Below are 11,038 nucleotides of genomic sequence, written 5' to 3'. Positions count from 1 at the left end.
ACCGGGAGCCAATGAAGCTGTTGGAGGACTGGAGTGATGTGGTGGATGGAGGGAGTACGGGTTATGATGCCGGCAGCTGAATTCTGGACCAGTTGGGAGTTTATGGAGAGTTTTTTGAGGGAGGCCGAAGAGGAGAGAGTAGCAGTAGTCCAGGCGGGAAGTGAAAAGGCTGGATTAATCATTATTATATTTTTCATATTATTTTTTAATATGAAAACATACATTTTTTAAAATTGATACAAAGCTAAATTGATAACATTAAAAATGAATAAAAACAGAAATATACGCCAATTACGGCCCCAAGAAACACTCTAAAATGGACTTTTTTTCATGGTATTTAACTCATTTAATGTGGTTAATGGCAATAAACGTCTCGCTATATATATTCTAAAATTGGAAAACTAACTGTGAATGCTCATGTTTCACTGCCACTGATGGCTGTAATCATCCAATCATTTTTGACTGGTATAGGCGAATGAACGATCATTAAACTGACCTGCCACAACTGTTATATGCATCAAGTAATGCTGCAACCTAAAACTACCCAGTGTAAACAGAAGCAGCAGCGAAGCATACATACACTGCTAAAAAAAGTTTTTTAGAGGAACACTTCGAAAACACATTGGATCTAAACTGGGGGGGGGGGGTATCTTAAATTTCGTTCCTTATAAAAAGTAGGTGATGCGTTAGTAACAAAATAATGCCACGTAATTGACAGAAACTATTATCCTATAGAGGGGGGAAATCAAACACACCCCAAAAATGAAGGTGAAAAAATGATGCAGCACACTGTTCCATTTTGCCAAAATGTCACTGAAGCAACTCGAAATGATTCTTAGTAGTTTGTATGGGCCCCGTGTGCTTGTACTAATTCCTTACAATGTCGGGTCATGCTACTAATGGTGACGACAGATGGTGTCCTAAGGGGATATCTTCCCAGATCTGGAGCAGGTCATCACTGAGCTCCTGGACAGTCTGAAGAGCAAACTGGTTGCACTGGATGGACATAAGCATAAACCCCTTTCAGACATACAATACACTGAACTCTGTTTAAATCCCGGGACACGGAAATTTACCGAGTTACCTGGGACGCAGCATGTGTGAAAGCAGGCGTTTAATTGCCGGGTCACAGCGCGAGAAGTCTGATGACGTAAATATCATGGCGGGCCGATCATCATTTCCTCTTTCTTTGAAATAAGATGAAAAGCCATCAACAAACACCGCAATTATCAACATGTCAAACTGGAAATCGCAAAATTAAAATGGAAACATCAATGGAATTAATCTGCTACAGGATTGTAGAGCTGAGGGAGAGACAAACTATCGTCCATCTTTGGAAATGTGTGGTTTATATTATTGCCGATGCCGACCAAAAATGACGTAATGTCCGGGCTATAATTTTCTGCCAGCCACCCTTCCCACACAGAGAGCGTTGAGTCACCAACACGGGACAAGTCTGAAAGTGTCCAACCCGGGTATTTCCCGCGACATCTCCCCATGTCTGAAAGCCATGACACGGGAATTTACCGGGATATAAGTCTGAAAGGGGCTATATTGTCCCAGAGGTGTTTTATTGGGTTTAGGTCAGGTGAACATGAGATCTAGTCAATGGCATCAATTCTTTCATTTAGCAAAGGAACGAACGTTCATTTGTTGCCACCCTCCCAGTTCAAATGGATTGGACATCTACAAGTGACAAATTTCTTTAAATTCACAGCAGAAGAATGACTGGACACCTATCATTGTCAATGGCACCGAATTAGGAATGGAAGATGAAAATGACACCCACGGGTCAACGTATAAACATATGGTAATTCAAGTAAAAGGTGAATGTGATGACAACTATGTATGTAAAGACATTATATCGATAAATTGTTTTTAAAAAGTGTGACGCTCTTCTTCTATTTTGATGAATAAAACCAACAGTGAGTCAATTGGAATTGTCGCTCAGACTTTAATAGATAATGTATGTTGATGAATAGTGAGCCACATTTCCCATACAAAACTGAGGAAACACTATATTGCCAGTATAAAGTGGAAAAAAACAGTGGACCCACTATTGACACCTGAGGTACACCCATCGTAAAATCTACGGTTAGCAGCATTTACCAACCTTTGCTGCTTGTTTGTTGAAGAAACCTATCCACGCCAACATTTTTAGTTGATTGAAGTATTGCAATGGTGTACTTACAGGTCCCCCCCAAAAAAATCGATCAAGATGCTGCAGTTAATCCAGAATGCTGCTGCCGGAGTCTTAAAATTAACATGGAAAATGGATCATATTTTACCACACTACTTCAAGTGAGTCAAAGGATAGACTATAAAAACAGCCCACAGAATATCAGAACCCTAGATGGAGCTCAACCAAGCACAAATCCATCCACGGGCATGAGGCTGGAGCCCATCCAGCCACAGCTAGCAACAGAGAGGAGGAGGAATGGGTGGAAGCCTCACATCTTGTGGCCTAAATCCTGCCAGAAAAAGGAGTGGGAAACAAACGACACAGACCTGTTACATCTTCTAGAAGGATTGAAGGGATGCGTGGAGAGGAAGCTGGACAAGGTACGAGAGATCATTTACAACTATGGAGCAGAGAGATTTGGGGTGAAGAGTAAGAATCTTGGGATACAGAAGAAACCAGCAGTTCGTCTATAGTCCAGGAGACAACAGGAAATTGGGACACTCGTGAAAGAAAGGAAGTCCCTTAGAAAACAGGAGAAGAAGCCCACAGAAGAAGAAAGGAAAGAACTTGTTGTTCGACAGGGCGACATCAAGCTGCATCTTGCAACACTGCGATGAGCAGAATGTCTGAGAAAGCAGCACATGAAGAAGGAGCGAGCGAGGACTGCCTCCTATAGAGACCCCTACAAATTTGTCAAAGATCTCTTTGTCAAGGAGAAAACTGAGACCCTCAAAGCCCCCATAAGGGAACTAGAGGAACACCTGAGGAAGACCTACTCTGATAACCAGAGGCATTTGTCAGCCAGCATTCCAAATGACATGCCACCGATCCACCCACCGGAGCACCAGATGGAAACTAGGCCCCATACCTGGAGCAAAGTTCAAAGCACAGTAAAGTGGACAAGATCTGCCTCAGCCCCCGGGCCAAACGGCATCCCATACAGGTTCTATGAGAACACGCCAGGGGTGTTGAAGTATCTCTGGAGATTTATGCAAGTGGCATGGGAAAAAGGAATTATACCAAAGGTATGGCGACGGGCGGGAGAACCCTGATTCCTAAAGAAAAGTCCTCAACAATCAATCAGTTCCGACAGATTAGCCTGCTGAACGTGGAAGGAAAAATATTCTTCAGTGTGTTGGTCCAGAGGCTCTCAGCATTCTTGCAGAGGAACAACTATGTCGACACCTCAGTGCAGAAGGCAGGGATAAGTGGTTTCTCAGGATGTCTGGAACACACAAATGTCATCTGGCACCAGTTGCAGATGGCTAAGAAGGAGACGAAGGACCTGCACGTGGTATTCTTGGACCTTACCAATGCATTCGGGTCAGTGCCTCATGAGATTTTGTAGACAGCGTTCAAGTTTTTTCAAATACCAGAGGGCATCACAAAGCTGGTCAAGGCCTATTTCCAGGACCAGTCCAGTTCCAGTTCTGTGTTACAACACAGGCTAGTACAACTGCCTGGCAGCATCTCGAGATTGGAATAATGGCGGGCTACAAAATATCCCCGATGGCATTTACCATGGCAATGGAGCTCATTATTTGAGCATCCCGGTGGGTGGGTGGAGGAGAACGCTTGAAGAGCGGACTTCGTCTTCCTCCAATCAGGGCGTATATGGATGACATGACAATAACAACAACAAGCGCATGCACTAAACGTCTGCTGGATAAACGCCAGGGAAACTTCAAATGGGCACATATGGAGATTAAACCCAGCAAAGTATTTCCATTGTCAAAGGCTAACTCACCAATGAGAGGTTCCACGTAAACAACGAGCCAATACCAACAGTTCTGGAGAAGCCGCTCAAAACCTTTGGCCGCTGGTACAGCGCAGAGCTCAAGGACTCGAAGCAGCTGGAGCAACTCAAGCAGGATACCATCAATGGCCTTAAGCAGATCAACAGCACAGCTCTGCCTACAAAACTGAAGCTGTGGTGCTTTCAGTTTGGGCTGCTGCACCGTCTAATGTGGCCGATTTCCATCTATGAGGTCACTCTATCCCATGCCATAGGCTGGAATGGCTGGTGAATGCACAAGTGAGGAAGTGGTTTGGACTGCCAAAATGCCTTAGCAGCATAGGGTTGTATGGTAATGGAGCCCTCTCACTACCGGTCTCAACCCTGGTGGAGGATTAAAAATGCGCTAAGGCAAGGCTGGAGATGACACTCTTCGAATCCCGAGATCCATTCGTCAGAGGTGCTGCTCCAACCTTAGCGACGGGGAAAAAATGGAAACCATCTGCGGCTGTTGCAGTGGCAAATACCACCCTCAGACCCTGGGACATAGTGGGGCATGTCCGACGTGGTAGGGATGGCCTTGGGTTAGGAGCAAGAACACCTACCTGGCAAAAGGCCACTCCGGCTAAACGACGGCACACGGTGGTGGAGGAAGTGCGCCACCAGGAGGAAGCAGCCAGGTGTGCCACAGCTGTCTCTAAAGCTCAGTAAGGCCGCTGGATGAAGTGGGAGGGCGTGGAGAGAAGGAAAATCATGTGGAGCCATCTGTGGAGCATGGAGTCTAATGGACTAAGCTTCATCATTAGAGCCACATATGATGTCCTACCCTCTCCAGCCAACTTACATGTCTGGTATGGGGAAGACACAGCCTGTCCCCAGTGTGTAGCCCCGGCAACCCTCAAACACATCTTAGTGGGTTGCAAGACCAGCCTAACGCAGGGGAGACACACCTGGCGCCACAACCAAGCGTTGAAGTGCCTGGCTGCCGAACTTCAGAGCAGGAGGGTAACCACTAATGCCATGCCTCGAAACCCCCAACTTACCTTCCCACAAGAAAAATCTTTCATTTGGGAAGGAGAGAAAAGCGGGACCAAGTCACCTGCTCCGGATCCAGGCCCACTGGATGTTGCCCGGGATTAGGAAATGTGGGTGGACCTCAGCCAGAGGCTCACCTTCCGATCTGAAATTGCAGCGACCAACCTGCGGCCGGACCTAGTCCTCTGGTCCAAGTCTTGCCGTCGTGTCTTCATCGTTGAACTGACCGTCCCATGAGAAGATGCCTTCGCTGTAGCATTTGAACGGAAGAGGTTGTGATATGGCGATCTAGCAGATGAAACAGAAAGAAGGGGCTGAAATGTGAACGTGTGTCCAGTGGATGTCAGTTGTAGAGGCTTCGTAGCCAGGTCCATCACAAGGCTTCTGAAGGAAGTAGGTATCAGAGGGCAGGCCCAACGGAAGGCAATTAAAGGATTTGCCACTACAGCAGAACAGAGCAGTCAGTGGTTGTGGCTTAAACGTAAAGATGCAACATGGGTTGTCAAATGACTGCGTGGTGTCACCGCACACCACACACCTGGATCTGATCATCCTGTGGTGGTTTATCCTCAGCAGACGGTGTCTTGTTGTAAGTGGCCGAAACACCCAATGACGTCTGAGGCAAGCAACTGATGATGTGGTGCGCTGGTGGCACCACGAGATCATTTTCTAAATTCCACCCCACCCAAGATGACATCTCCAATGTTCGACTGATGTGCTGAATATTAGGGATCTCTAATAGCTAGTCCTATTAAGAAGCCCACTGAATGACTTTGGACCAAAATACACACTGCTTGATCCGTATGAAGCATCCAGACACCTTAGGTTATCTGGAACTAGTTTGTTGTGTGTTCCAAGAACAACAAACAGGCGGTACAAGGCGGCATTCAGGTAATATGCTCCTCAACTGTGGAACAAATGACTTGAACCGGATCTGGAACCGGTCTCCTACAGTATATGTTCCAAGAACAAGAACCAAGCACGGTGAGGCATTTAGTTATTATGCTCCTCACCTCTGGAACAAGTTACTTGAAGGTCTGAAGTTTGCTCAAACTGTTAGCTCCTTTAAATCAGGGATAAAAACGCTTTTATTTAACACAGCATATCCATAACTGTCTATATATTTCAAGCTATTTGCTTATTATTCCTCTTGTGCTTTATCTCTATTGCTGATTTCAATTATTGTTATTCGTAGTAGTATTTTTTTTATTGTAATCGTGATTAAATGCGATTTTTATGTATAATTTTATTTCCTGTTTTGATTGTCTTTGTTTTTACGTTCTATTGATTTAATGTGAGTTTTATGATCTTCATGTGATGTAGAGCACTTTGAATTGCTTTGTGTTGAATTGTGCTATATAAGTAAATTTGCCTTGCCTTGCCTTGAAGATCTGAGGTGTCCTCAAACGGTAAGTTCCTTTAAATGCAGGCTACAAACAAGATTTTATAATACAGCATATGCCGAACTATCTTTATTATTCAAATCTGCAATGTATGGTTTGTGCTAAATTGTATTGTATTAGTTTTCATTTCTATTTAAGTTTTGTTTCTTGCTGATCTTAATGTGATGTACAGCAAATGAATGACCTTGTGTTGAATTGTACGATACAAATTTACCTTGCTGTCATTCTGCAGCGTGTGTTCTTGTGTGCGTTGTGTAAATGGCTCTTTTCAGAAAATGTCCTCACACAAACCCGGTAGATACTTGGTCTTTCCCCAAAATGCGTTTTCATGTGTTTAACAAACACTGAACAACAGATAAATGCGAAGCTGCTAAGTGAGCAGGCATCAGCGTGCGTTCGTTTGTGTACTTCTACAGCTTCCTGTCTGGAGAATTTCTTCCCTCCAACTGAGCACGCAAAAGCTTTCTCTACAGCACGCGTTTTGCAAAGTCTCTGACCACAAACAGAGCATGTAAAGGGTTTTCCCTGGTGTATATTCTTCTGTGCATGATTAAATTTGTATTTGAAGAGAATCTGTGCCCACAAACTGAACAATCAAAAGGTATTTCCCTAGTGTGCATTCTTCTGTGCACGATTAAATTTGTATTTGAAGAGAACCTTTGCCCACAAACTGAACAAGCAAAAGGTTTCCTGCTGGTGTGAGTTCTACAGTGTCTTTAAATTGTTAATTTTGGAAAATCTTTTACCGCAAACTAAACAAGCAAAAGGTTTTTCCCCAGTATGTGTTCTTGAGTGCAGTGCCAATGCAGAAATACCGAGCAGATAAAAGGTTTCTCCCCAGCGTGTCCTCGTGCGCATTTATAAACTCGTCGTTACAGACCTTTCAAGGTCATACCAGTAAATGGACATTTTTTTTACGTTCTCCTGTTCTTCCTCTTTAACATGTTGGCTCTGCTCTCTGTCACTCTGAACCAGAATCAACTTTGCGATGTCTACAGGATGCAAAACAACAATTGTTTGTTTAAAGCTTAAAGGAAGTTCAGAATTTTTGATATTAGGCTTAATCTTCGAGTTAGCGGGGGCTTAAATAGTCGGTGGAGTGGATTACAACAAATTTCGTGCAGTTTGTTAGTTATTTGTTAATTTCAGGGCTCCGGAATGGCTAAGGTATCGCGAGTCAATGGTCCTATCCTATTATGCATATAAAAAAACGATATTAACAGAGCTAACATAATAAAATCAATTCAAAATGCAGATCGTTGTTCAAAATACCCATGCGGCCAAAACAATGTCACACCAAACTGCTGCAATTCATTTATTTCTGCGAAACAATTTTTTTTTAGATGCGTAGTGCAACCGCAGTAGAAAGGAGTGCTTTGGCCACTCGTGCTCATGCTGCATTCGAGGAAGGTGGGAAGTCAGACTTATCCCACTCGGATGGCACCAGTTGCGACCTCAAAGTGTTCCAAGCACTTTTTATTTTGGTCATCAAAAGACATGTTGACCTCCAACAAACCTGCCTTCTCGTAAGCGATCAAATAGTGGAGGAAAAACGATGGCTAAGGTAAACAGACCACACTGTAAACTGCCTTCTTTGGATTTAATATTGACCGTGTACTTTTCGACGGGCAGCGCATTTTGTCGAGTGACGTCTGATTGAAGCAACTCGTGATGTCGGGGTATTTTTTTTCCTTGACTTTGCAACTAGGGGGTTCCAATGATATTTTTTCTGGTCGGAGGTTGGAATTTCTAACCACCTTCCTCGAATGCAGCATCAGTCTAGGGAGTCTTGATAGAAGAACGGCAACATAGTGAAACGTGCATTTAGAGGCTGTGGAAACAGACAGAGGAAATGGGCAAATGAGTTTCCACAAATTCCCTATGAAGAATGGGGAACAATACAAACTGTGGATACTTGCTGCTGGCTACGACATTAAACACCGGTGGAAAAATATATGTATCACTCCACTCTGCAGCCTGTTACCTACAGAGCTGCTAGATTACAAATGTTGCTGTTCATTCTATGGTTATTGATGTGCAATGGTAAATTTTAATAACTTCATCCTGAAAACATAGCCAACACTATTGATTGCATGGGTCATCGGTCTTTTTCATGCGTGCATATGCTGTTTTTTATTGGCATGCTAGGACGGGTCCATTGAATCGCGCTAGTTTAGCCACTCTGGAGCCCTGAAACTAATAACTAACTGCACAGAATTTGTTGAAATCAACTCCACCGACTAATTAAACCTTCACTAACTTGAAGATTAAGCCTACTGTTAAAAAGTCTGAACTTCCCCATTAAACTGCTAAAAGGTAGGTTGCATGTATGTTAAACAGTTTGGTGACAGTCTTGTGAATTGAAATGAGTATCACTATTAGATCTCCAATCTATTTGAAATGGGAGATCCCTCACACTTAAAATGGATTGTGATGTTTTTTTGTATTTTATTTTTGTCATAATTTGACCAGGGATGCGACTTGTACTAAAAAGCGGTTTCTATGTGAAATGATCTAAGGCAGTGGTCCCCAACCTTTTTACACCCCGGTGTAATGTGTGGCAGAAAATGACAGTAAATATAAAATAACACAACGTGGCTAAAAACGAACATTAAGTGCAGGGAAACTGTAACTCACCATAAGCTGAATCAACCTTTTTAACAGTGGCCTCTCCTAAAACTTGACGGCAAATATCCTTGGTCGCAGGATTAATGAGTTCCTCTGCAATCATGAAAGGTTTCTTGGCTTTAGCAATATGATTAGTTCGCCACGAGGTATAATGCTCTCAGTGCATTCGCTTTTATTGCCTTATTCGCTAGCTTTTAGCCATGTATTATGCCATACGGACTTGGTTGTAGGATCCTCGTCTGGCTCAGCAGGTGGCCTTTTGCCCGTAAAAAAGCTACCCAAAGACGTCGCCACCCGCAGCATACAGCCAAAAGCAGCAAACGTTAAAGTTTACATTGACGATCGCTAGGCTACTATAAGTGTGCAAACACCTCTGTAATGGCGGCCAACCACTAGATGGCGACGTACACAAATCTATACAAGGATTAATCAATTGAGTAGACAGGCCTATTTATTAGGGTTAGGAATCTCTGGCATGAAGCAGATTCGATATGTATCTAGATACACAGGTTACGATTTGATTAAAAAACGATACATTTTTATGGCCGAGCGATTCGATACGATTCGATACAGCTTAAGAACGATACAGTTCGATACAGAGTGAAAACGATACGATAGTAAACATTTGTTGTGTGTGTTCGTACAGTATTTTAAACATATAAAAAAGACCACATTTCTAATAGCAAAATTAAACAACAAAATTTCATACCAACGTTATGTTTTATTTTTTTATGAAAAAAAAACAATTAAAGCTTACTACATGACTGTCATTTTACAAACATCTTACAAACAAAAAATATCAATTATATGCAGCAGCTTTAGAAAAAAAGAATTAAACCTGCAATGTTATCATAAATAAATAATAAATTATGCTTTACCACTGGTATAATTGGGGGAATAAAAATATGGCATTTTGGACAGACAGGTCAATAATCATTACTTTAACCTTATACACAGCAAAGACTTTCACTTATGCCTGTGTTTCCACATTTTTTACTCGTCATCACTGTTCATATCTTTTTTGAAGGGCAGATTTTTTCTTGAGGAAGATCAACTAATCCACATGTTCATGTTTAAGAAGACTGCGTTTCGTGGGAAGAAAAAAAATCTCCAGAGGGTCATGCTACCCTTTCCACCATTGTAGTGGGTTATTTTTTAGGTTTAAAAACTCACCATCTCTGTACTGATCCACACTTCACACTACCTCTGTCCCACGCGAACAGATCTGGCTGCCTTCCTCACTTCAAAGTCCGACTTTTGTTTTCCTGGGTGCGTTGAAAATCAATCGCTGCACGTCGCTGGCGTCGGTGCTCAAACTGTCCATTGTTTTAGCATGTTGCTTCGTTGCCACTACTAGTTTCGTTTTGGGCTGTGAAGAAAACGCTACAGAGCGTGCGTTACAGTGGTTTTGTTTGCTCTCGTGTTGTTATGACACGCCCGTGACGATCGGAAAATGACGGTGACTAGTAGCGGTTCTTCTGAGGCAACCACGACCGTGAGTTGTGCTTGTCCATATTATATCATGTATGCGGGCTCAATCTAAATGCGCTGTGTGGTGAATGACACAAGCGCAGCATGTGAAGTAAAAGCTAAATTATTATCCCCTTAAGAGATGCATTGAACAAGGCATTAGAAGCCGATTCTTGTGCTCGCAACAGCCGAATTCTATCTCTACTATCGGTTCATTGAATAATTCATGTGTAATAACTGTCGAATGGTAACTTTACTATCGATACAGCTGTATCTCTCACCTGTAAAACCGGATATCCGGTCATATCGGTTTATCGTTCTCAAGCTTAATATTTATGTGCAAAGAGGCACCGTGCATTTGGCGTGCAGACTCGTTAACAAATAAGTTATTATTTCTCTGCAGCCCGGTAGGAAATACGCAACGGACCGGTACCAGTACCCGGCTCAGTGGTTGGGGAACACTGATCTAAGGGATGGCCAGACCTAAATAACATGTTGGTTCCGTTTTGTATCAGTCACGAGACAGTGAGGGACAATTTCCACTTTATTTTAGTAAGCGGATAACATGCTTACATTAACATCTAA

This window comes from Corythoichthys intestinalis, chromosome 1 (assembly GCF_030265065.1).
Source record: "Corythoichthys intestinalis isolate RoL2023-P3 chromosome 1, ASM3026506v1, whole genome shotgun sequence".
Lineage (NCBI taxonomy): Eukaryota > Metazoa > Chordata > Actinopteri > Syngnathiformes > Syngnathidae > Corythoichthys > Corythoichthys intestinalis.
The sequence above is the reverse complement of the archived record's forward strand: the minus strand, read 5'-3'. Positions refer to the sequence as shown.